Here is a 7,474-nt window from a genome sequence, read left to right as displayed (position 1 = left end):
GATCTCTCAGACAGGTCGGGCACTGAGTGAGGAGGAACCCTTTTGGCCTCTTTGGTGTAGAGGCAGGGGTGAGACAGAAGGACCCAACTGGAGACTGGGGGGAACAGACCAGGAGGGCTCCCCCACCAGGGCCACCTACCTCAGCCCCAGCCTGTAGCAACCGCGACTGCTTGTGAGATGTGTGTGCTGTTGGGACATGCGGTCGTAGCTCCAAGGGGACCACCTGTGTGTGGGTGTGTTCACTCTGGTGAGCTTGTTGGGAAATAGTCTGTTCTCTGGGAGTGAGTCACAGTTCTCAGCCCCACGGGCTAATCGGTCAGAGTCCATGAAGCTCCTGAACCACCAGCAGCCTAGAAAGCACGTGGGAACCTCTGGCCTCTGAGACCCATCCCGGGATCTCTCCAGGTCCCCAGGCTTCAGTGGACAGGTGATCGGTAGGCGGGAGAGGGCACAGGTGACCCCTCATCATGCAGAATGAGGATTCTGATTGAGATTCTGAAGCCACAGGTCAAACTAGAGCTTTGCTGGAGTGTGTGTAACCTCAGAGGGACCTTGGGCTTGGGGAGTTCATTCGGTGAGAGTCTCTGCAGGGTGGGAGGTGCAGAAGTAAAGCCATTTGGAGACTAGGAGAGCCTACTCCAGCCGTGCCTCGCTCTAGCTCGGTGGGGAAGCCTGCAAGCTCACCAGCATCTCCGAGGCCTTGGTCATCACCAATTCTCAGAACAAGCTAGTTGCCTAGATAAATAAGAGTATAGGGAGATACTTGAGCTGGGCAAATTCTCCCAACTGGGAGGTGGGGAGAGGATGGTGGGGTGAGGAGAGCAAGAGCAAGTTCAGAATCTCCGAGTTCGGTTAGACCCCAGAAGCCTTCTTGTCTGACCCATTTTTCTCCCAAAGCAGGGGCTGGAGGAGAAGATGCAAACACTTACAGCTTAATAGTTTTTCTCTTATCCCCGTCACACAAATAATTATACAAATAACTATGTAATTAACTAGATCATTGTGATAAGAGCACTGCAGGAAATGCACAGAGAACTGTGTCAGGCTGTAACAGGGAGGTCTAGCCTAGTCTTGAGGGAGAGGCCACCCTGAGAAGAGAAATGACATTAAATCCCAGATCTAAGAGGTGAGCGAGAAGAGGCTCAAATGAAGAGGAGAGGAAGAATATTCCATGTAGAAGAAACAGTCCATCTGCAGGCTCTGAGGCAGGTGTTGGTTCAGACAATGTCAAGGGCAATCTGCGGCAGTGTGGGAGCAAGTGGTGGGTGTCAGCAATGGGAGATGCTTCGGGAAAGCCCATGCATGCAGAGCCAAGGGACGGACCAAGAATGGGGGCTTTCTGCGGAGAGCACCGGGAAACCATTACATGTTGGAGGGTGGGTTGACAAAATCTGATTTGCATTTTCAGAATATCTCCTGGCTGCATCTGGAGTACGGAGGCTGGATTAGTGGGACTCAGGGCAGATGCAGGGAGGCCAAGAAGCTCTTGAAGCAGCGTGCAAAGATAATGATCACTCTGACGAGGGCAGTAGCAGGAACCGTGAGACTGGAGGGAGGGCCAAAAAGGACTCTGACTTGTTTCCAAATTTTGTTTGTTTTTTTTTTTTTTTAAAGATTTTATTTATTTATTCGACAGAGATAGAGACAGCCAGCGAGAGAGGGAACACAAGCAGGGGGAGTGGGAGAGGAAGAAGCAGGCTCCCAGCGGAGGAGCCTGATGTGGGGCTCGATCCCATAACGCCGGGATCACGCCCTGAGCCGAAGGCGGACGCTTAACCGCTGTGCCACCCAGGCGCCCCCCAAATTTTGTTAAATCACAGATTAATGAAAAGAGTCTGAACGTGTATAATAAAGAAAGGTAATGTTTTCCACTTAATTCCCACCTTCCATTCTCACCTGCTAAGGTCACCATGCTGACAGCCTGAACAGGGGCAGCCGGGCACATCTTTTCTTCACGTCCATTTGAACAGAAAGAGGTTTCCTTTTAAATGGGGTGATATTCCTTTTGCTACCGCAACCTACTTTTCTCACTTAACAGTGCAGCACAGATCCTGTGCGAGTCAGTAGCTGTAGCTCTAACGCATGTTTTAACAGCTGCGGGATATTCTCCACGAGGTTGTATGACAATGTAGTCAGCCACTGATGGATAGAGAGATTCAGAGAGCTTCATTTTCTGCCACCACAAGCAAGGCAGAAATTATAGGGTTATCCTTCTCGACAGGTGATTTTCCCCCCATAGAATACATTTCCAGATGGAGGGTTTCTGGGTCAAAAGGCATGTGCATTTTTAATTTTAATAGATGGTGCCAGGTAACTTGCTCCGAATTGTAATAGATAGTGCCAGATTACTTGCTCAGCAACAAATGAAATTAGCCATTTTCTCAAATTTTTAGCAGACCTGACCCTTTTAAAAACTTTTTGCCAATCTGATGAATTAAGGTAATGAAAACTAATCTTGCTTAATTTGTGTTTTCCCTTGGGATGCTTGGGTGGCTCAGTCAGCAAAGCACCTGCCTTCAGCTCAGGTCATGATCCCAGGGTCCCGGGATCGAGTCCTGCATCGGACTCCTTGCTCAGCGGGGAGCCTGCTTCTCCATCTGCCTGTCACTCCCCCTGCTTGTGCTCTCTCTCTCTCTCTTTTTCTGACAAATAAATAAATAAAATCTTTTTAAAAAATTGCATTTTCCCAACTAATAATGAGGGAAAACACTTTACTGGCCATTTAGATTTCCTCCTCCCAGAATGGCCTATTCATACCCTTTATCCATTTTTCTCTTGGGCATTGTCTTTTTCTTTACAACATAGAGAAATTCTTTACATATTCTTTGCATGTTTTCCCTTTCACTGTTACATATTTTGCAAATATTTTTCTGCTATATCATTTGTCTTTTTTCTTTGTTTATGGTATCTCTTGCCATTGAATTTTTAAAAATCAAATCAAGTATGTCTTCTTTTGCTACTCTTACAGGTATCCACCAAATTCATTCATATTATTCAAATCTATTCAATTTTCCCCCTAACATTTCTAATATTTGCATTGTTTCACTTTTATGTTAAAATCTCTAACTCATTTGGAACATAATCTTTATATTTGGGGGGTAGGGACCCCTTCTGTTTCTTCCAGATGGATGACCAGTATGGCAGCACCATTTTTTAAGACGACTTTGTCGAGGTGTAATTCACATACCATAAAATTCACCCATTCAACACGTTAGTCTACTCACAGGTGATTCAGCACAATTTCAGATCACTCTAATGACCTCCAGAAGAAACCCCAAACCCTTTAGCTGTCACCCCCTACAACTCCCAGCCCCTGGCACCCATTCATCTGCTTTCTGTCTCTATAGACTTGCCTATTCTCGGCATTTCGTATGAACGTTTGTGGCTGCCTTCTTTCGTTCAGCACAATGCTTTCAAGGTTCATCCGTTTTGTGGCATGTATCACTACCCCATTCCTTCCTATGTTTGGATAATATCCATTTGCCAGTTGGTGGACATTTGTTCCCCCCCTTTTGGCTATTATAAATAATACTGCCATAAACCTTACTGCGCGGGCGTTTGTATAGGTGTGTGTTTTCCATTCTCTTGGCTATATACTTAGGAATGGAATTGATGGTCATAGTCATATGGTGGTTCTGTGTTTCACTTTTGAGGAGACAGCAAGCTGTTTTCCAAAGTGGCTGCTCCATTTCACATTCCCACCCACAGTGTATGAGTTCTGATTTCTCCACATCTTCACCAACATTTGTTATTATCTGCCTTCCTTTTTTTTTTTTTTAAGATTTTGTTTATTTATCTGAGAGAGAGAGAGAGAACATGAATGGGGGGAAGGGGCAGAAGGGAGGGAGAAGCCCCAACATGGGACTTGATCCCAGGACCCTGAGATCATGACCTGAGCCGAAGGCAGATGCTTAACCGACTGAGCCACCCAGGGGCCCCATTATCTGACTTTCTGATTCTAGCTCCTTAGTGGGTATGAACTGCTATCTTACTGTGATTTGATGTATTTCCAATGGTACTGAATATCTTTTCAGGTGCTTATTGGCTTATTTGTATATATTCCTTAGAGAAATGTCTGTTTAGATGGCAGTACCATTTATTAATCTTTTTCTCTGGTGAATTGAAATGCAACTTCTATATATTGAAGTCCTTTCAACATTTGGACCTACATATTGGCTCTCTGTCCCTCTGATCTACTTATCTCTCCCTGGTTTACCCCCTACTGCTTAGATCATCGTAGCTTTGTAGTGTGATTTATTATCCAATAAAGCAAGTTCTCTCCAACTAGTCTTGCTTTTCATGTGTTCTTAACTAGCCTCAGATATTTATTTTTCAAATGTTTTTCAAATTGGAATTTTCAGCAATTCTAAAAAAACGTTTTTTATTTGGGATTCTAAGAGAAATTGCACTAAATCTATACATTAACTTTGAAAGGATTCACTGTTTATGAGATTAAGTCTTTGAAATCTGGCGATATGTTCAGATCTTGTTATAGGTGCTTCAATATGGTTTCATGGCTTTCTTCAAAGAAGATCTTTAACTTTGTGATGGTGGTTCTTGTTTTAAAATTATTTGTGAATATTTTATAGTTTTGTCACGATTGCAGATGATCTGTTTCTTCATTTCTATTTCTAATACCTCATTGCATTTAGGGAAAAAATATATATTTCCATTTACCTTGTATTTAGCTACTTTCCCCATGATCTAATTAACCTAAAAGCTTTCGACCTAAATTTTATTGGATTTTCTCGATATATAATCACATTATTTGTAAACAAACATATTTTCATCCTTTTTTAAACCAGCTCCTTATTCTGATTAGTTCATTTTCTTGTCTTATTGAATTGGTTAGAATTTCTAAAATATGTTGAATAATAGTGATGATAATGAGCACCCCATCTGGTTTACAATTTCTGGAAATAGCTTTTAAATGTCATTGTTTATATATTTACTACTGGGTTTTGGTAAACAGTCTATCAAATTGAAGTAGTTTTCTTCTATTTCTGTTTTAATATATGATTAGCAATAACTGCTGAATTTTATCAAGTGATTTTTAGCATCCATTACTATAACTGTATTTTATTCCCTTTATTTATTATTTCGTGCCTTATATTGATAGATTTTCTGATGCTGAATGATGTTCTCAGGGTTAAAAAGTAAGCTCTCTCTCATATGGTGTATTATTCTTTTGCTGCTTTTCCCACATCCAGTTAGCTAACATCTTATACCAGATTTTGCACTTAAACTGCTGATATTTTTTCTGTTTTTTTTTAATTCAATTTTTATAAGGTTTGGGAATCAAGAAAATGCTAGCTCATAAAATAAACTAGGAAGATTTCCAACTTTTTCTCTTGTCTGGAATAGTTTAAATAACATTAAAAATCATCTGTTTTTAAAGAGTATATAAAACTTTCAATATATTCCGTGCCTTGTGATATTTTGTATTTTATTTCTAATTATGGTGAAATGCACATAACATAAAATTTACCGGCTTACCCATTTTTAAGTGTAAAGTTCAGTGGTGGTGAGCACATTGGCATTGTTGTGCAAACAATCTCCAGAATTCTTCTCACCTTGTCAAACTGAAACTCTACACCCATTCAACAAAAACTCCCCACTTCTCCCTCCCCCAGTCCCTGGGAATGGTGGTTTGGTCTTTATGAAGCTGACTATTCTAGGTACCTCGTATAAGCAGAATCATGCAGTTTTCATCTTCTTGGGACTGGCTTATTCCACTCAGGTTATTAGCCTCATGGTTCATCCACGTTGTAGCAGGTGTCAGAATTCCCTTCCTTTTTAAGGTTGAATAATATCTCATTTTATACACACACACACACACACACACACACACACACATATTTTGATTATTCATTCACCCATGGAAAGACACCTGAGTTGCTTCTACCTTTTATGCTTTTGAGAATAATGCTGCCATGAACATGGGTGTACAAACATCTCTTTGAAAGCTTGCTTTCAGTTCTTTTGGGTATATGCCCAGAAGTGGAATTGCTGGATCATATGGTGTCTTGTGATATTTTAATGGCAGAGTTTTCATTTCTTTTTAAATCTCTTCTGTTTATTGGCCTATTCAGAATTTCAACTTCACTCAATTTTATTAATTTTCTCCTTTGCCTGGAAACCATCCACTTCCTCTTGGTTCACATGTATTTTCATAGGCTTACACATGTTATTGTTATAATTCTTTAATCTTTTCTGTACCTGTGATGTATCGCTTTTCTTTTTTAAAGTTTTTATTTAAATTCCAGTCAGTTAACATACAGCATAATATTAGTTTCAGGTGTACAATATAGTGATTCAACACTTCCATGCAACATCCGGTGCTCATCACACAAGTGTGCTCCGTAATCCCCATCACCTGTTTCACCCATCCCCCCACCCACCTCCCCTCTGGGAACCATCAGTTTGTTCTCTATAGTTAAGAGTCTGTTTCCTGGTTTGCCTCTCTCTCTTTTTTTCCCCCTGTGCTCGACTGTTTTGTTTCTTAAATCCCACATATGAATGAAATCATATGGTATCTGTCTTTCTCTGAGTTATTTCTTGTACCAGAACACTCTCTAGCTCCAACCACATTGTTGTAAATGGCAAGATTTCATTCTTTTTTATGGCTGAGTAATATTGTATATGTTTGTCTCCCCCCACCCCAACCAGTTTTGCTTATTTTGTGGGTCGTTTCAAGGAATCAAGTTTGGGTTGTAATTTTTCTTTTAATTATTTTTTTCCAAGATTGTTTATTTTCTATTGAATTAATTTCTGATTTTGACTTTATTAGTATCCTTCTACATTCTTTTGGCTTAGTTTGTTCTCCTTCTGATTTCTTAGATTAAATACCAAGATTGCTGTAGTCCTTTGTTAGTTTGCTTAATATTAAAAGCATTTAGGGCTATATTTTTTCCTCTAAGTACAGCTGTGTCCCAGAAGTCCTGCATGCCACTTGTGTTCTCTTTTTCATTACTAGGTAACTTGCAATTTCAGTTTTGATCTCATTTTTGATCCACTAGTAATTTTAAGAGAGTATTTCTTCATTTCCAAGCACCTCATGCTTGGGGCCTGGAAGTTAGCCTTATTTGACATTAATGCTGCTGTTCCCGCCCCCTCTCTGCTTGCATTTGTTTAGGACATCTTTGCCCATTGGCTTTCTCTTCACTCCGCTTCATCACCTTGTTCGGGAGTATTTCTTGTAAACAGCATTTGGCTGCATTGTATTAGTCAGCTCGTTCAGACGATCTGTCTTTGATAGGGGTGCAGTTAGTGGACAATCTGATATACTGAGCTTTTCTTTCCGTTCCTTTTCTTTTCCTTTTACTTTTGTTGGCTTGATTGAAATTCTGGTATTAAGAACGGAGTGGCCAGTTTACTGAAACAAGATGAAGAAAGATTTTGGAAGAAATATCAAGAGTTCAACTTTGGATTTTAAAATTTAAGATGCCTTTGAGACATCTACGTGGAGATGTCA

Source organism: Ursus arctos, unplaced genomic scaffold (genome assembly GCF_023065955.2).
Source record: "Ursus arctos isolate Adak ecotype North America unplaced genomic scaffold, UrsArc2.0 scaffold_22, whole genome shotgun sequence".
Taxonomy (NCBI): domain Eukaryota; kingdom Metazoa; phylum Chordata; class Mammalia; order Carnivora; family Ursidae; genus Ursus; species Ursus arctos.
The sequence above is the reverse complement of the archived record's forward strand: the minus strand, read 5'-3'. Positions refer to the sequence as shown.